Below are 20,835 nucleotides of genomic sequence, written 5' to 3' on the forward strand. Positions count from 1 at the left end.
CGCACCCTCCTTCTGTAATGGACCGACATGCTAAGCATAAAGTATATATATATATATATATATATATATATATATATATATATATATATATATATATATATATATATATATATATGTATATATATATATATGTATATATATATATATATATATATATATGTGTGTGTGTGTGTGTGTGTGTGTGTGTGTGTGTGTGCGCGCGCGTGCGTGTGTGTGTCAGTTTATTTATTCATCTGTTATTCATTATTTTTTGACAAACATAAGGAATAGTTAACATTCATCGTCGCATCTGTATGAAACAGTACAATAATTACAGAGTCACTACTAACACACATGAATCACTCTGTGTGTGTGTGTGTGTGTGTGTGTGTGTGTGTGTGTGTGTGTGTGCTTTTTATGTCCACAAAAGTGGTCGCCATCTGGAGCCAACTCTAGAAATGAATAAAAATCTAGTTAAATGAATAAATAAAGAACATTACGAATAAAAGAATAAGATAAGATATAGATAAAAATAAATAAACGAGGTAAAATATAAGACAAATGAATTAATGTGATTAAATGAAAATATATCTAAATAGGTAAGATAGATTAAGAGGTAAATAAGGTAAAATTAAAAATGAATATAATTACATAAAAATATAAATGAATAAAAGTGATAGAATATAAAGGATAATAAAGAGATAGATAAAGGTGGTGGAACGCCCTTCACTCCCCCCCCCCTCAAAAGAGAGAGAGTGAGAGAGAGAGATCCTTGTTACAGTACACCTTACCCCGGGGATAAAGATGCGTTCTGTTTTACCTGTCATTATTAAAGTTGCCTTCCCCGAAGGGTTCTTCAGGAATGCTGCCCCCCCCCACCCCCCGCGGAGACTTCAGCCAAAGACTTCAGGATCCTGTGGTTTCCGGTCTCTGAAAAGAAAAAAGGAGGCGCATTCTCCAGGATCTTGCCTTAATACAAGACATTGTCACAACCAACAGTGGGTCCTTTGGTAATTCTTTGATTTTGAGGGTTGTCGATTTCTTTCTTCCCCCTTCCTCCTCCTCCTCCTCCTCCCTCTTCCTCCTCATCTTCCTTCTTCTTCCTCCTACTCTTCCTTCCTCTTCCTCTTCCTTTTTCTTCCTCCTCCTTGCTCTTTCTCCACCTCTTACTTCCTCCTCCTTCACTTTCTCCATCTCCTTCTTCCTCTCTTCTTCCTTCTTCCTCCCACTCCTTCTTTCTCCTCTTCTTCCTTCTTCCTCCTCCTCTTCCTTCTTCCTCCTCCTCTTCCTTCTTCCTCATTTTCCTTCTTCTTTCTCCTCTTCTTCCTTCTTTTCCTCCTCTTCATTCTTCCTCCTCCTCCTCCTTCTTCTTTCTCCACCTTCTCCTCCTTTTTCCTTCTTCTCTTACTTCTTCTTCCTCCTCCTCCTTCTTCTTTCTCCACCTCCTTCTCCTTCTTCTTCCTCCGCTTCCTTCGTCTTTCTCCACCTCCTTTTTCCTCCTTCTCTTCCTTCCTCCTTCTCTTCCTTCTTCTTTCTCCTCCTCCTTCTTTCTCCATCTCCTTCTTCTTCCTCCTCTTCCTTCTTCTGCCTCTTCCTCCTTCTTCATTTCCTACCTCTACCTCCTCGAACCTCCTTCTCCTTCCTCCTCCCCTCCTCCCTCCCCCCCACCTTCTTCCCCATCATTCTTCTTACTTTTTTTTTTATCTAGCGCAGGGTGGGCAAAGCTTATAGATGATTACACAAACAGTTCCCTTAGTAGTTATCAATGGAAATCACCCGATTAATTATAACAAGTTTGATATCAAGTGGAAGCCTCCTCCTCCTCCTCTTCCTCCTCCTCCTCCTCCTCCTCCTCCCCACCTCCTTCATTCGGCCCTTAAAGACGTATAAACAAAGAGTATAGAATAAGTGTAAATAGGTGGAGGCAAAATTAGGCTTAGATTTAAGCAAATAAACTAAGTTTGTTCTTTCAAATTGGAACAGGTAGGAACCGAAATTGCTTCATATATGTATATATATACATTATACATTATATATATATATATATATATATATATATAAATATATATATATATATATATATATATATATATATATATACTATTTAAACTAGACGTGACTGGGCAAGTTGCAAAAATATGTATCATCAAAGGCCATGGCGGAAAAATAATGATGGAATATTGTAATTGTTATTATTATTATTATTGTTTTTATTATTATTATTATTATCATTATTATTATTATTATTATTATCAATATATTATAATTATTATTGTTTTTATAGTTATTGTTGTTATGCTCGTTATTATTTTATCAATTTATAGAAATAAAACATGACGTTGAAGACGACTCCAAGCGATTTGATCAAGGTGACCCAAAAACGAAAAAATCATCTTGTCTTAACCAAAACGAAATATGTAAAGTGTGTCGCTTCATCGAACTGAAGAGGAAGAGGCTCGCTGGCCGAGCGGGTTAGAGCGTCTCTACCTGCGGCGAAGGTCGAAGTGACGGAGGTTCTAACGCTGCCGCTAGCGAGTTGGACCAAGGGCATGGTTCATTAAATTCTACACCACAGTGTCCTCAGTAAGGGGCACCGTCCTAGCCTTCTGATAAGGGGACGTTCGCAACGTGAAATCGAATCATGAGGAAGATGATGTGGTATAAACATGTAAACGATATACTCATCAACATTCATCAATACTCATGGCCCCCGCAAAAAATAAATATCTAAATAAATGAATAAAATAAAATTATATATATATATATATATAATATATATATATATATATATTATATATATATATATATATATATATATATATATATATATATATATATAGTATTGATAATAAAATTTTGCTAACAACTAGACAAAATGTGAAGTTTTGGTGTCAAATAGAGAAAGAGAGTAGTCCACCTCGTTTCACCTCTTTTCAAAAGAGAGTTCTCCGCTCATACCGCTAACCTCAGAGCCCCTTTGGACCGCAGTCACCCATCTTTCTTCTCCACTCACGCGCACATGCACCCACAACCGAGTTCACAAATTCATCCTTTATGTCTCCATTACCCAGTGGTTATTATACCCCCCATTCTCCCCCATTCCCCCACCCACCATTGCCCCCCCCGTCCCCCCATTCTCTAACCACAACTTTTACCCGATCTGAAGGGCCAGCGAACACAAAGATCACATATGGCCAGGGGTCCTTCCACTTCATTAAGTTTCACATCTTGATAACGCACTCATACTCCTTCACCTGCCCCCTCCTCCTCCTCCTCCTCTTCCTCCTATTCTTCCTCATCTTCTTTCCTCCTCCTCCTCCTCCTCCTCCTCGTCCTCTTGTCTCTCATCCTCCTCATATTCTTTTTCCTTCATCCTCCTCCTCTCCCTCCTCCTCCTCCTCGTCGTCCTCTTGTCTCTCATCCTCCTCATATTCTTTTTCCTTCATCATCATCCTCTCCCTCCTCCTCATCTCCCTCCTCCTCCTCTTTATACTTCTCTTCCTTCTCCTCCTCGTCTTCTTCCTTCATCTTCCTCTTCCTCTTCCTCGTCGTCGTACTCTTGTTCCTCATCCTTCTCATCTTCCTTCATGCTCCTCCTCTCCCTCCTCCTCCTCCTCCTCCTCCTCCTCCTCCTCCTCCTCCTATTTCTCCTCTTCCTCTTTTTTCCACCTCGTCTTCCTCTTCATCCTGTCCTTTTTCCTTTTCCTCCTCTTCCTTCTCTTCCTTTTCCTCCTCTGTCTCCTCCTCCTCCTTTTCCTTCTCTTCCTTTTCCTCCTCCTCCATTTCCTTCTCTTCCTTTTCTCCTCCTCCTTTTCCTTATCTTCCTTTTCTCCTTTTCGTATTCTTCTTCTTCTCCTCTTACTCGTCGTCTTCTTCAACCTCCTCCTCCTCCTCGTCTTCAACTCCTTTTTCTCCTGTTTCTCCTCCTTTTCTTCCTCTTCCTCCTCCTCCTTTTCCTTCTTTTCCTCCTCAACTCCCTCATCCTTCTTTTCGTCCTCTTCTCCTCCTCCTCCTCCTCCTCCTCCTTTTTATCCTCTTATTCTTCTCCTCCTCCACCCCTCTTCGTCCTCCTCCTCCTCCCCCTTTCTTCCTCTTCCTCCCCACTTTTCTTATTTCTTAACTTCATTTTTTGTTTTCGCTCTTCTGATGATGATTATCGAATAAAATATATTTTTTTCTTATCATGAATAAATCTCGGCGGATTTGAAACATTGCTATACGTGATTTCGTGTATTATTCGCTTTGTTTACTCTGATCCTCTCTCTCTCTCTCTCTCTCTCTCTCTCTCTCTCTCTCTCTCTCTCTCTCTCTCTCTCTCTCTCTCTCTCTCTCTCTCTCTCTCTCTCGTTCTCTCTCTCTCTTTTCCTCGTGTTTCTCCTCCTCTCGTCTTTTTTTTCTTACTGCACACACACACACACACACACACACACACACACACACACACACACACACACACACACACACACACACACACACACACACACAAGCACCCGGTCGCAGCAAACAAACACACCATCACATGTGAACAACAACGCCTATCACATGATGTTCTCAAAATGGACTAATTCTGAAATATACACAAATTGTATATTGGCCGTGTATTTCTGTATCGCTATTAACTCAGACCGATTATCATTATTATTGTTATTATTATTATTATTATTATTATTATTATTATTATTTATTATTATTGCTATTATTATTATTATTAGTAGTAGTAGTAGTAGTAGTATTTACACACAAAGCTGAGATTATTCCTGCAGATCGACTGAAGACAGTCACTGGTCATCGTTCACAGGAACGGGTGCGACGCTGATGTCGCTAAAAAGGGGGGAGGGGCATCTTTGGCCATGTTACCTCCCGCGTGAGTCGGGATGAGGGGGTGGAAGGGGAGGAGGTGGGAGGGGTGGGTGACCTCGTGTGTAAGTGTATCCGCCCGTGTGTAAGCACCTAGACCCGCAGACCGCCCCTTTTCCCTCCCTCTTCCCCCCTCCCCCTCCCTTCCACTCCCTACACCTCTCCCTGCTCTTCTCCCCATCACCCATCTACATAATCCCCCCAACACCTTGCCAACCTCACCCAGATTTACTCCCCATTCTCACCCATGTTTGACTCAAGGCATCTTGAATTTCCCCCCACACCCCTTCCCCCTTCCCTCCTTCCTCGTCACCTTTGACCTTCCACTCCCCCCCTCCCTCCCTCCCTCCCCCCCAAGCCTCACCCAAGTGATCTCATCACAGGATTCGCCCCTTCCCCCATTCCAGCATTATCACCCAATGGAACACACGTAACACCCAACGCCTCAATTTTCGTCCCCGTTATTAGCCACTCCCACCCTCTCTCCCCCTCCCCCCTTTCACTATCCCCCTTCCCCCCTCTCCTATTACCCCATTCTCTCTCTTTCTCCGTCTTCCCTACCCTCTATCCTTCACCTCTACCTCTCCCACTCCCCCCATCCCTCATCCCCTCTTCCACTCCCCCTGTCCCTCACTCCCTAATCCACTCCCCCTGTCCTACTCCCCCTACCCCCATCCTCCCACTTCCACTCCCTCACCCCACTCCCTCTTACCCTTCCTCTACCCCGCCCAATCCTCCTACCCTCACTATGTACCAGATCCTCTACTCCCCCTCCCCCTCCCCCCACGCCCTTTGGACTACTCCTCACCCTCGCCCCTGCGCGGCGGAGGATCACCTCGAAGGTTGTCCTTGTTGGTTGAGGTGTTGGTCAGATCTGTGAGATTGGGCAAGTTATAAGCAGCGTACGTGCGCTGCTGCACGTGCTCCAGACACATGCACTCAAATGTTTCAGTGTGTCCGTGTGTTTACGTGTGTGTTTGAAGGTTTTTTTCGTGCTGGGCGTGTGTATGTGATGTGTGCATTCGTGTTTACCTCAATTTTTTGTGTTTATGTGTGTGTATATACATATATATATATATATATATATATATATATATATATATATATATATATATGCAGGTAAACCATTAACCTGGCACGTGTTTCAATAATTTGCTGGTTACCACTATAAAACAAGAAACACGAAATTCCCAAGAGCTTTCGTGTATCTCTGTCCCCTGAAGATGGAAAAAGCACGAAAGCGCTTAGGAATTTCGTGTTTCTTGTTTTTCTTCAGTAGTAACCAATATATATATATATATATATATATATATATATATATATATATATATATATATATTCTTGCAGTAATCTCTCTAATACAAATTTTGTTAAAATGGATAGCCGCTGACGTTGTGACGATTTGTGTAGCTGATCGCTCAAAATTGCGGAAGACTTTTTATCCTCATTGCTCAATGAGGAACACTTACTTCAGCCTTTATAATTGTTCTTTAAAGTGCAACTTCACATATTTTATAATGGTAGATCGTGAGAACGACCTTTCTGGTTAGGTCCTTCTGGCTGGTGATATGTGGCCCTCGACTAGACCTCAAGTAGCCGTCGAGTAAATACACATTAGGCGTGAGGAGTCGCCATGTAAATTCATGTTTTCGGCGGGTTCGGACATGTTTATACTTGCTCTTGTGCTCAGAGTTCTGCAAAAGTATATATATATATATATATATATATATATATATATATATATATATATATATATGTATATATTTTTTTACAGGTGAAAAATGTAATCACATTGGTCAATCACGTTAAAACCACTGTTGGAGTAGAAAAGCATGAAGACGGGGAATCTATATATTTCGATTGCAAGCCAAAGAGGATTGCAGCTTGGAATCGAAATATATAGATTCCCCGTCTCCAGCCTTTTTTACTCTAACAGTGGTTTTCACGTGATATATGTATATATAAATATATATATATATATATATCTATATATAATTGTGAGTGTGTGTATAACCACACTACTTTTGACTTAGTGTTTTGTTAAGTGTTCACTTGATGGTTTTCACATAGGGTGTTTACAGGCATTTTATACTCTCTTCTGCTTCTTCTTCGCCATCATTGTTTAACGTCCATCTTGTTCGTTCTAGAATCTCAGGTTCATGGCATATAAATCATAGATCCTGTAAGAATATGATTAGCATTCCATAATTGCTGTGGAATATGGGTGGGATTTTTTTCTTTGTGTGTGTGTGTGTGTGCGTGTGTGTGTGTGTGTGTGTGTGTATGTGTGTGTGTGTGTGTGTGTGTGATTCACCATGGACTTGGAACACGGGTTTGACTCGTGATCAACAGCTATTACCCTCCCGGATGAGAGCTCGGAGCTCATATATGACCGATCTATGGGTAATGTTGCGACCATAAACACACAACACACACACACACACATACACATACACACACACACACACACACAACTCCTTGCCCACCAGAGTTGAAGTGTCGACTCGTAGTGCAACGATGCTGAAATTATTTCAGCCCTTGGCGGGTATCTAACTTGGAGCCACTGGATTAGCCGTCGCGAACGGTACCTCTGCGCCGTCGAGCCATGTGTGTGTGCGTGCTCGTGCGCGTGTGTACGTGTGTGCCCGTGTGCGTGTCAGCGTTTATGTGTGTCATGTATCGTATTACCGCAGTTTGTGTCCGAGAACAGAGAAGAAGAGATTCTCCGCTCACATTCCTCACCACTCACGTCGCTCTTGCACCTGCTACTCCAGTCACCCTCCCTCCCCCTACCTGCTACTCTGCCCCAAGCTCTGCTCCCTCTGGACCACCTCCCAGGCGCCTCCCACCCAAACATCTCACTGTAGTACCCTCCTTCACAGCTGTTAATCTCATTAGCTCTGTTGCCATGATCTTATCCATATGCTGCCTTTATTTATTTATTTATTTATTTATTCTTATTTGCCTATTTGTAGGGATTCGATATTATTATGTTTATTATGGCTGCCGTCATTTTTGTCTGTTTATTATTTTTTACTAACCTGCTGCCCATAGGTTTTGTTTACTGAAGAGTGACGTCATGGGTCACGTGATTTGACACTCCTCGTTTCAGCACAAAAAATACAATATTTCCGTGTCATGTCCATCTCCAGTGAGACCTCGAAAGACATCTGAATAAAGTCGTCTGACGTGAATCGTAACTCCTTAAACTACCCAGGTTGTTAAGACTAAATTGTTAGTTGAAACTTAATACTGCGGGCGAGAAGTTTCACTGAAACTGAATAGATTCTGTTAGGCAGAAGAGAACTAAGTCTAATCACCTGACTTGATAGGGTTGACGAGACATGTTGTGTTAGTGGACACGACACCCCACGACCGTCGTGGTTAGCTTCTCACGACATCGACTTCTTGGAAGGCTCTGCTGTCGCCAGCGTCCTGATGAATGTGTGGAGCTGAGTGGCTTCATGGTGTAAGCTCTCCAACTCTTTCTTTCTTTCGTTTTCTTTATTTTTCTTATTCTTTTTCTTTTCTCGCAAGACTGTATCCACCGATGATTGCGACAACTTTCAAGAACTGATGTTTTTCTAACACGCTTCTAACCCCAGTGGTACTCTTTCTCCCTCTTTTTTTTCTCTCCCTCTCCTTCTCTCCCTCGTACTCTCTTTTTTTTACTTTGGTTTTTCTTTGTTTTGACGCTAGCGTCACAACTGTACCTTTGAAGTGCGCACTTGCCCTGCCAATCATCATCGTTAACTGCCACAACGACTTCACCTAAGTGATGTCTTGCCTCTCCGTTGCGGGCGAAGGTAGTCGTAATGTTTCTTTGGTCGGGTTTTACAACACGCTAACATCACCTTGGGAGGTGTCAGGGTATATTTTCTAGTGGCATATGATCTGTTTCGAACTGTTTTTGGTGTTAATAATTGTCGGAAAATAAGTAGTTTTTGAGTTAATGTTCTTTCGCCTCCATCTCTCCACCCTCCCCAGTCTGTGTAGGAATATTTGTTTTTCTCTCTCACTCCCTTCTTTCCCTCCTTCTTCTCTCCTTGTTACACTCGTTGCATTCCTAATGCCTCTCTCTTGTACCTCTCTCCTTCCCACTCCCTCTCTCCTCTCACTCCCTCAATCCCCTCCCTTCTTCTTTCCTTCCCACTCCCTATCTCCTTCCCACTTCTCTCTCTCCTCCCTTCTCCATCTGCCTCCCACTTCATCTCTCCTACCCTCTCCCTCTCACTCCCTCAATCCCTCACACTCCCTCAATCCCCTCCCTTCTTCTTTCCTTCCCACTCCCTATCTCCTTCCCACTCCTCTCTCTCCTCCCTTCTCCATCTGCCTCCCACTTCATCTCTCCTACCCACTCCCTCTTTCCTTCCCACTGTCTCACTCCTACTCTCTTCCACTCCCACTCATTATCCTTCCAGCCATTACACGTCTTCCCCCTTTCTCACACACCATTTTCCTTGTTTATTACTTTACCGCCGCCGCCCGCCACGTGATAATTATAGAAACATTAATTAACAGAAAAGTTCTGGTAATCTTTCGGTGAGACTCCTGTCTTATTCCGAGGGAGGAACTGGTTGAACAGACACCTTTTGGATAAGTGTGGTACTTTCCCTCAGGTGAATAAAACTGCGTGGCGACTGTTCTGATGACCTACAGACTCAGCTGGTGAATGTAAACACTACGAAGGAGGCATCAGAAACAGCTCTACAAGTTACTTTTCTCTCCCTTCTCTCCCCCGTCCCCTCCTCTCCCCCCTTCCCCTCCTCCCCCCCCCTACCACCACCAGAGAGCTGTGGTGAGGTGAAGGAACACAATATGTTCTGATTAAGGTCGCTTGGATGTTGAGCAGCAGCGGGCGATGTTGTTGTTGTCGTTCCCGTCTTCTGCCGCTGCCACCACTTGTAGTTGTTCGTCCTTACTGATGGCTGGGACGTGGGGTCACGGGCCCAGGGGGTCATTTTTCAAAACTCTGGGTTGCCAGACGAGAAGGAAGAATTGAGGAGTGAGGAGGGACGTTAGTGTTTGTCTTGGCTTTGGTGAAATTCTTTCTTGAGTCTCTGACATAAGGGTGAACGGTTCTGATAACCCTCACATATCCCATACCTATGCATTGCTGTTGTTTATCCTTCTGGAGGAGACCACGTCAATAGTGAATTTTATCACTGAGCATCCACTAACTCCCACTACATTTTGGTCCGTGGACCCACTTGGGGATCTCAGTGTACCACTAGGGTTCCATAGATCACAGCTTGAGAACTAGTGGTCCAGGCTAAGGTACCGAATATGGACTATGATGACTCCTATCGAAGTGTTATGCAGAAGGTCGTAACCATGACAACACCTTCGTTGCTGGAGACAAAAAAATAGTTTGTTGGCAACCACACTAAAAAGGAGAAGTGCCATCCGTTACTGAAGGGGATTCTACGGAGATGAATAAAATCGCCTGGCAGCAGTCAGAATAAAAAGGATAATAACCGAATAATTCGTAGGTCGACTCTTGATGAGTGTTGTCAGGCGAGTGTGTCTGTACGCGCATGTGCACACACACACACACACACACACACACACACACACACACACACACACACACACACACACACACACACACACACACACACACACACACACACACACACACACACACACACCACTACTACGTGCGTTAGAGCACGTGTTCGTGTGTGTTTTTTGTCGAGATTCTTCTGTTTGTGTTAGTGGGCGTTAGGTGTGTGCACTGGTATATTGCAAACACTTGCACACGCTCACGAGACAGTTGCAAAAGAAATAAGACACTTTTTCCTCTTTGTTCTTCTTGTACTAGCTCTTCCTTTTTTCCTCTTTTTCTTCTTGTTCTTGTTCTTCCTCTTTTTTCCTCTTTTTGTTCTTGCTGTTCTTTTTTCTGAAGAGGGGTAGAAAGCAGAGTATTTAAAGAAGATTTGCAAGGACATTTTTCCTTCGTTCGAATAGGTGGCTTAAACAAGGGTGGTGCAGACAAGGTTATCATATTAAGACAACAGGGCAGGACTCGCAGTAATGAATTAAATTTGGACAAATTTATATTTAAGAAGGAAATAGGCAAGAACTGGTTTACCCACAGAGTGGTTAACGAATGGGATAAACATAGTAACAATATAGTGAGCGCTGAAACTATCAATTGTTTTAAGGGAAGATTAGATGATTTTATAATTGGGGTGATAAGTGATAAGGGAGATGGAACTACCTAGTGTAGGCCTAATGGTCTCTTGCAGTCTCCTTCATTTTTATGTTCTTAACTAGATATCTCCTATGGACTAACCACTGAACCCTCTGAATTGGCCACTTCTTGGAAACGCAGCTGCACAAATTACTATGCCATCTGCGGTGTCTACTGCAGCTGGTTCGGTCCCGTTGATTGGCTCCTGATGCTTCGTGATTGGTTGGTTATATGAGTCGACTTTGGTTGCCAATCTGGCCGCGATCATTGAAGGGGTCAGCCCTGAACTTTGTTTCTTAAGCGGACCCTATTCGATTAATATTATTGCGCAATATTCCCTATTGTACAATATTATTGACCACTTTGCAGACACCATCTGCCATTTGGGTTGCGACTAAGGCGTTACAGAGATCACTATATCTTATTCCGTTCATCACGAAAAATCCCTACACCGTCAATAATGTTGTGCAATAAGGAATATTGCGCAATAATATTGATCGTGTAGGGCCCGATTTAGTTTCATTGTCAGGATGGGGTTTTCGAGCGGGGAGCTGTGACAACATGCCATATATATACTCTCTCTCTCTCTCTCTCTCTCTCTCTCTCGCTCTCTCTCTCTCCTCTCTCTCTCTCTCTCTCTCTCTCTCTCTCCTCTCTCTCTCTCTCTCTCTCTCTCTCTCTCTCTCTCTCACACACACACACACACACACACACACACACCTAAGAGTCTTTTCGGATACTGAGGTAGATCGTTGGAACGTAATTTAGTTGTTTTTTCTTATTTTATTCTTGGCTTATTTTATTTTATTCTTATTTTATTTCATCGTCACCAATGGCTTTCTGTCTTTTTGTGTATATATTCCTGTTGCTACGGTAAATACGCATTGTGTTTACTCATAACACTCGCGCAAAACTCACCATCCCACCACCACGCCGTGAATATATGCGAGTGTGCAATACTGATACAAGACTCTGTTCCGTGAAATTGATACAAAATGACATATACTCTGAATTATATGAATTACATGAAAAGGGCATTTCCGTGTTCTGGCCATAGCTGGAAGGGGTCACGATTACCCCCCCCCCAAAAAAAAAAAAAAAAAAAAAAGATTACGCTGTTCAAAAGGCCCTCACTAGCTACTTGTAGTTGACTAGTTGACCAAGATAAACTAGTGTATATTTTTTTTACGCCTTTGTCATAATCCCTCTCGTGCCCGGTGGCAATTTACTTTGTATGTCAACCCCCGCCAGGTGATTTTATTCAGTTGTGCGTGAACAATCGGATATATAATTAAAGGAATTTTTCTCGTCACTATCGCCTCTGACACGGGGCAAGTAGTGCCAGCGATTTGCAAACTAACCCTTTTCTACTTGACCAGTGTGAACGAAAAGTTAGTCAACCTGCCTCCAATCTATCCTTGTGCTAACACTTACTTGCCGGTTAAGTTGACTTGCAGCTTAAACTAGCGGCTGCCAAACTAACCCTGTGCCAATCAACGAGGCTTTAACCCAATTACTCACTCGTTTAGTTAATCTAGTTACTGTCACGTGATTTTATTCTAACGAGTAAGAACCGCCCCGTGCACAGTAAATTGAACCCAACCAGTAGACTTTTTCAGTATTGTTTGATTTCACATTGGTTATGCAGACAAGGTCATCATATTAAGACAGCAGGGCAGGACTTATAGTAATGGGTTTAGATTGAACATATTTAGGTTTAGAGAAAGAACTGGTTTACCAATAGATTAGTCAACGAATGACTTGGTAACCTTGTAGTAAGCGCTCAAACTATTGGTTGTTTTAAGAGATTAGGTAATTTTATGGATAAGGATAATAGGTTGTAATGGATATGGAACTGCCCAGTGTAGGCCTTATGGTCTCTCTCATACGAGGGAACCTCCCCCCCCCAGTACATAGAACTATTTAGGGTGTACATCTGTACATGTGAGTAGAATGTACACGTGATTGTACTCAAGTATGAGTGGCATTGCATGAATGATTGCTCTTGACTCATGCTCTAGCACCCCGCGATGACCCCCTTCGTCTCTCTCTCTCTCTCTCTCTCTCTCTCTCTCTCTCTCTCTCTCTCTCTCTCTCTCTCTCTCTCTCTCTCTCTCTCTCTCTCTCTCTCCGTCACACACACACACACACACACACACACACACACACACACACACACACACACACACACACACACACACACACACACACTGGTAAAGCACTGGCCTCACAAGCCGGAGAACCGGGGTTCGATTCCCCGGCCGGGCGGAGACAAGTTGGGTTTGTCTCCTTTCACGTGTAGCCCCTGTTCACCTAGCAGCGAGTAGGTACGGGACGTTAGTCAAGGAGTTGTGACCTTGCATTCCCGGTGTGTGGAGTGTGAGTGGTCTCAGACCTACCCAGAGATCTGCTAATAATGAGCTCTGAGCTCACTGCCGTAGGGTGGTGTCTGGCTGTCTCGAAAAGAGGCTGCAGCAGATCCGAGGTGAATACACACACTCGCACATGCACATACACTCACACCATACGCACATGTATGGACCTAAAACGTGTATGAAAGAGAAGGAATAATAAGATTGGGGAAAATGGAAGGAGTGAGAAATGGAAAAGACAAATAGAAGACGAGACGTGCGCGCAGGGTGGTATGCGGCTCAGAATAACCAAAAGGAAGAAAAAGAAAGAAGGAAGCCTACAAGGAGAAATCGGCCAAAGGGCTACGGCGCCAAGGAGGAATCTGGTTAGGACGTTTGGAGAGGAGAGGGAAATATATTATTATATTGATGTTGGTACATTAGCGTTGGTGCGTGTTTTTTTTTTTTTTTGGGGGGGGAAGTGGGTGGGGGTTGCCTGCTCAACCACCCAAAATAGGAAGAAGGTCGGGACCATTTTCCTCGCCGCACATAGACAATTACACTACTGGATGTATCCGGAGGAACTATTTCTTATGAAGGACATGTAGTCTCATCTATGTAATCCATAGCATATTCCCGAGAGAAAGAAATTATGGCGCTGTTAAGTAGATAAGGTATTGATGGTTAACTCTGTTTAAGTCCTCTCTCTCTCTCTCTCTCTCTCTCTCTCTCTCTCTCTCTCTCTCTCTCTCTCTCTCTCTCTCTCTCTCTCTCTCTCTCTCTGTCTCTCTCTCTGTCTCTCTCTCTATCTCTCTCTCTATCTCTCCCTCCCTCAACCCCCAACCGTCCAGGGTTGAAAAGCATCACAACACTGCATGCCGGCACCTCAATTCTGGTGGGCAAAGAGTTGTGTAACTTTGTGTGTGTGTGTGTGTGTGTGTGTGTGTGTGTGTGTGTGTGTGTGTGTGTGTGTGTGTGTAATGTTACAGCATTACCTATAGACAGAGCCATATACAAGCTCTGAGTTCTTATCCGGGAGGGTAATAGCTGTCGATCACAAGTCCAACACGTGATCCAAGATGAGGAAACACACACACACACACACACACACACACACACACACACACACACACACACACACACACACACACACACACACTCATACGCACACTTCAGATTAGTTATGATAATTTGAGGGTAACAGGACCCCACGAGCGTTGTTCCAATAGGTAAATGGGTAAGCACGCAGACATCTTCACACCTGTGTATGAATATACGTACTTCTCTTGGGAACCACAAAAACTTAAATTATTATTTTGGTCTTAACTACGGAAGCGCTCTCTGTAGGGGCCGCCTCTACCCTAGGGGGGCGTGTGGGGGGGGACACACGCCCACCTGACTCAGTACACGTTTTTCTCCCCCCCCCCCGTTTCCCCCCTCCCCCCTCGTGTTTTGCTAGCAACCCCTCCCCCCCTGCCTCCCCCCCATGTTTTTTCCGCCATCGGGGAGAACGTCGTTGGGGGCTCGACCTTGTATCCCTTTGCCCCCCTCCCCCTTCCCCTCCCCCCCTCGCTCTCCCCCTTCATCTTCTCCCCCGTATTCAATTCTTCCGTATACATCTATTTACCTGTTCCTTCTGGTAACTATTCTGTTTTTCCTTCTTCCCATACCTCTCAGTACTTTACTTTTTGAACTCTTCCTCCTCTTTCTCCTCCTATTCTTCCTTTTCCTCTTCTTCATATTCCTCCTCTTCCTCTTCCTTTTCCTTCTCTTTCTCCTCTTCTTCCTCCTCTTCCAGCCCTGTCCTAAGTCGACGTTCCTGAGTCTGTAGCCTCGCGTCCTTGGGTTCCTGGCTGCTTCGCCGAGATGGCCGCCTCTCGGGCCGGGAGTGGACGGGAGGGAGGGGGAGAGGGAAGGAACCAACTTGGGAGTTTCCGCATAGCGTACGCGGCGTGCTTGGGCTCGGCCCGCCGCTTCTCTTCTCTCTTCTCTTCTTTTTCTCTTCTCGTTTCTCACTCTTCTCTCTTGTCCGGGTAGGGGAATTTGATTTTCTAGGCTTCAGCAGTGGTGGCAGGTTTCTCTAACTCCGTATTATTTTTTTTTTTCAATTATTTTGTTTTTGCCTTCTCTCTCTCTCTCTCTCTCTCTCTCTCTCTCTCTCTCTCTCTCTCTCTCTCTCTCTCTCTCTCTCTCTCTCTCTCTCTCTCTCTCTCTCTCTCTTGTCCTTTCACCATGTATCGCATTCTCTCTTTTTCTCTGCGCACGCACGCACACACACACACACACACACACACACACACACACACACACACACACACACACTCAAGCACACACACACACGCGTACACAAATATATATGTGTGAGTGTATGCATATATATATATAATGCTTATTAGTTCTTTTTCATATTACAACTGATGTCCTCTTTAATTGATTGTACGTTATCAAATTGACAATCACATTTAATCGCGACATGGTGGATACAATGACCTCTTGATCCTAACACACAGCATAACGACGCTTCGGACGAATAATATCAGGTATCACGTGATTTGCGAGATTTGACGTGACGGTGTGTAACGTCGGTTTCTAATACGTGACGTCTCGTCAGTGCCTTACGTTGTGTGTCACAGACAGACAGACAGACAGACAGCAGACGGGCAAGATGCCGATAAGCATTACTTCCGCCGTCTCGGACACCGTGTTTGTTGTGGACCCACACCCACATCCACCTCTTCCTCCTCCTCCTCCTCCTCCTCCTCCTCCTCCTCCTTCTCTTCTTCCTCTTGCTCCTCCTCCACCACCACCTCTTCCTCTTCCTCCTCCTCTTCCTCCACCACCTCTTCCTCTTCTTCCTCCCCTCCTCTTCCTCCTCCTCCTCTTCCTCCTCCTCTTCCACCTCTTCCTTCAGCTTCTTCTTTTCGGCCGCGCCTTTCCCTCCTCTTCCTCCTTCATTTCCTCCTCGTGTTCCTCCGCTTCCTCCCTCTTCATCCCCTCCTCCTCCTCTTCTTTCTCCTCCTCCGGCTTCTCCGTCTCCTCTTTCCTCTCCTTAATTTTTCTCTGAGTCCACTTTTTCTTCTCTCTCTCCTCTTCTTTCTCTCCATCTTTTTTCTTCTTCTATCACTCTTCTTTCTCCATCTCCTCTTTTTCTTCTCTCTCTCCTCAACTTTTCTCTGTATCTTTTATTTTCCTATCTCTCTTCCTCTTCTTTCTCCGTGTCCTTTTTTTCCTCTCTCTTCGCCTTTCTCCGTGTCCTCTTTTTTTTCTTTTCTTTTCTTCCTCTGTGTCCTCTTTTTCTTCTCCCTGACCTCTTCTTCTTTCTCTGCGTCCTCTTTTTCTTCTCTCTTTCCTCTTCTTTCTCTACGTCCTCCTCCTTCACCTCCAGTACCGCCTCCTCCTCCTCCTCCTCCTCCTCCTCCTCCTCTTCCCCCTCCTCTTCCTCGCCTGTCCCTCTCGTCATCTAGTCTTCGCCTTCCTCATTCAGGTCGTGTTTTGCCAGCCCTTCCCCCTCTCTACTCCCTCGTCCCTCCTGGTTCTTCCATGTCCAACATTCTTTTATTCTTCTTTATTTCTTCTTGCTGGCAGATGTGAAAACCTCGACACTGTTTTCTTTTTCTACTTTCTCCTCCTCTTCTTCCCCCTCCTTCTCCTCTTCCTCTTCTTTCTCCTCTTCCTTCTCCTCCTCTTCCTCTTCTTTCTCCTCTTCCTTCTCCTCCTCCTCCTCCCCCTCCTCCTCCTCCTCTTCTTCCTTCTCCTTCTTCTCCTCTTCCTTCCCCTCTTCCTTCTCCTCTTTCCACTTCTCTTCCAGCTCCTCTTTCTACTTTCTCCTCCTTTTTCTCCTCCTCTTTCTATTCCTCTTCCATCTACTCAGATCTGCCGTTCTCATAGTACATTCTTAAGCCGGGCCCACGCTGAGCCTCGTGCAGCGCTGCATGAGGCAGCTGGCAGTATGAGTGCAGCGCCGAGTCTCCACACTGTCTATCGGCATTGTCACACTGTCAGTATGAACCCGGCTGGGTCCATACTGACAGTTTGACAGTGCTGACAGAAAGTGTGGACAATCGGCGCTGCGCTCAACACTACCAGCTGCTTCATGCAGCGCTGCACGAGGCTAAATGTTGACCCGGCCTTAGTCGTGATTCTTAATCCTCACCCACCCCACCCCTTGTTCGTTATGAAACCGAACTTTAATCAAATTGTTCTGGTTGATGGAGAATATTCTTCTGCCCTTGGAATACATGAGCCCCCCCCCCGTGTGAATAGAATCACCAAGCGACAGACAGAATCAAATTTATTAAGTAGACCCTTGCGGTTATGTGGTCAAACTTGTGCTCAGATATCTTCAGGTTTTAATATTCGTTTTGCTCAGTATGATTATTGTTCAACGATGATCGTTCATGGCTTAGCATGATCTCAAACGATTGTCTAGAGCACCAATTCTTTGTTTTTTGAATGGTGGGGCATTTATCCTCTGAGCGACTGCCGCTAGAGTATCTAAAAACAAAGAATTGGTGCTCTAGATAATCGTTCGACGATCATCGTTGAGCGATAATCGCACCGAGCAAAACGCACCTTAAGACAAGCTTTATGTCTATTGTCTCTTTCGACATCTGGGGATTTATTCAGCTGTGTCTGGGGCCCTGCGCCACTGGAAAGAAAGGCAGGAGGAATCGTAGAGAGATCTCCGGGGTGCCAACAATGATGGCAGACCTCCGTAGTCCCCCGGCGCCAGCATAACTTCCAACACTTCCTTTGGCGCCAACATTCCTTCCAACACTTCCTTCGGCGCCAACATCCCCACCTTCCAACACTTCCTTTGGCGCCAACATCCCCACCTTCCAACACTTCCTTTGGCGCCAACATTCCCACCTTCCAACACTTCCCCCGGCGACAACATAACTTCCAACACCTCCCCCGGCGCCAACATTCCCACCGTCTAACAGCTTCGCGTTGTTCCACCATCATCAGGCTTGAGTAGATCAGCTGTTAGCTTGCCGATACCACTACCAGCTGCATTGATAGCTGTCATTACACTCCCCCACCCCTCCACTCCCCTCCTTTCTTCCCCTCTCTCACCCTCCTCACCAGCTTATAGAGACCCACGATCGAGATATTTTTGTTGTTTGTTTTGTTTTTGTTTCGGGGATGGGTGGGGGTGGGGGTAGGGAGATTAGAATGATTGTTTGGTGTCCTGAATGTGTTTAGATCGAATCTTTGCGTCTTGGCATGTCTGTGCTCAATTTCCTGAACTTTCTTGAAACATTTCATGGATTTGCCTTCAGTCGTCGATGTTGAGGTTCATTTCTGAAGACGAAGAGTGGCAAAAGAAGAAGAAGAAGAAAAAAAAGAAGAAACGAATAATAGTGACACTGAAGGCTCGACAAAGAATACCCGGTAATATTACCTTCCTTTCCCCCCTCTCCCCATCCCCCTGCCCCTCCCCCCCTTCCAGTCTTTCCTCCTTCCTTCCCCACCCTTCCCATGTTCCTCCTCCTCCTCCTCCCCTCCCTTCCCTCACTTGTCCGTAGTTTTCAAACTATTACACATATTGCATCTCCCCCCTCCCCCTCCCCCTCCCCCTCCTTCCCCTCCCCCTATTTCTATCATTCGCTCCCTTTGTTCTCTATATCCTCCCACGTTTTCTCATCATTTTCTGGGACTTCCTCTCCCTTCCCCGTCATCTTCTCCTCCCTTTCCTTGTTTTTTGCTCCTTTCCCCTCCCCCCCAATCGCTGGCCATCCTTATTACCACCTTCCTCCCCATTCCTCTCTATCTCTCTTCACACACGCACACACACATACACACATACTGACCCATGTAGGTCTGTCAATCACGTTTTCATGTGATATATATATATATATATATATATATATATATATGTATATATATGTGTGTGTGTGTGTGTGTGTGTGTGTGTGTGTGTGTGTGTGTGTGTGTGTGAGTGAGTGTGTGTGTATGTATATACTGTATCGTATGTATATACGCACACACACACGCATATATATATATATATATATATATATACATATATATATATATGTGTGTGTGTATATATATACATATACACACTGAATGGTTCTCAGTGAACAGATTAACTTCTTCTCAATCACAATTCACTTTGAATTCCATGCCATCGCAGTCGAGACTGACGAGAAACTCGAAGGAGGCATATATGTGGAAATTGAAACGTGGTCGGGCTAAGGACTACGAACAAAGCTCGGACCTGACAAAGTGTCAGTGACTTAGCCCATTGCGTTTGTCACGTCCGAGCTGAGTTCGAATCCTCGGCCCGACCACGTTTCAATTTCTAAATATATGCTTCCTTCGAGCTTCCCGTCCGTCTCAACTGCGATGGCATGGAAAAGTGAATTGTAGTGTATATATATATACACATATATATATATATATATATATATGTGTATATATATATATATATATATATATATATATATGTGTATATATATATATATATATACACACATATATATACACACGCATATATATAATATATATATATACACACACACACTCTATATATATATATATATATATATATATGTACATATATATAAATATATACACACACGCATATATATATATATATATATATATATATATACAATATATACACACACTATGTATGCATACTAAGTCTGGCGTACTTGAATCAAAGAAATTTAAATTACATTCGTGTTGTCACATTTTTGTAACTACAAAGACCTAGGATTGGATAATAACTGGTACTGTTGACTGTTAGTTGCCCTGGTTCTCCGAGCTCATAAGGTAAAGGTGGTGGCTTTGGCCAAAGCTGAACCCTTTCTATAGTTCCTGACTTTCATACTATCCAGCGTCTAGAACATAGAATTCTCAGTGTTAAACCTTTCGGATAAACGATTGAGGAGTCAGACTTTCGGATAAAGGATTTCGGATTCTACAATAAGGCCGGATTCAGAAAGGTAGAAATAGATGATTTGTTTCGTGAAGTTCTTTCAGCGCTAAATCCTGAATAAAATCGTTTGGCATCTGCAGGAGTTCGAAGGAGAATGGCACAGTTGCAGCAAAGGTCATGCAGAGTGTTCGGTGCCCCTCATAACCCCTTTAACCCCCCCTTACCCCCCTTAACCCCCTTAACCCTCTTAACCCTCTTAAACCCCCCCCCACCTCACACCCCAGCATCATGCAGAATGGAACACCTGTTGATCTGAAGCTTTCGGGACACCTGCTTGATCGAAAACATGTGTAGGCCTGGTTTATGACACTTGTAAGTCTTGTGTGTATCGGAGTAGTGTCGGTTGCGGGTCCGTGACATATCTGTGGAAGGAGGGGGATAGGGAGGGAGGCACAGGCTGCCTAGTTTGTAAACCAAAACAAGTTAGGAATATGGTCAACTCGATCTTAACCACCTGGGGAGGGTAGTCAGACTTTTTTTTCCCCGAAGTGGTCTCAAGATGA

At 44.3% G+C, this 20,835-nt stretch overlaps 1 protein-coding gene across 2 annotated transcripts in view; it reads left to right on the forward strand.

Annotated features, from left to right (window-relative positions):
* The window catches only part of Slip1 (SLo interacting protein 1), a 306,834-nt gene that overhangs the window by 199,511 nt on the left and 86,488 nt on the right, over window positions 1-20,835 (forward strand). The gene's annotated exons all lie outside the window — the stretch shown is intronic.

The sequence above is a fragment of the Oratosquilla oratoria genome, chromosome 9, assembly GCF_046742065.1.
Source record: "Oratosquilla oratoria isolate Oo_2021 chromosome 9, ASM4674206v1, whole genome shotgun sequence".
Classification (NCBI taxonomy): domain Eukaryota; kingdom Metazoa; phylum Arthropoda; class Malacostraca; order Stomatopoda; family Squillidae; genus Oratosquilla; species Oratosquilla oratoria.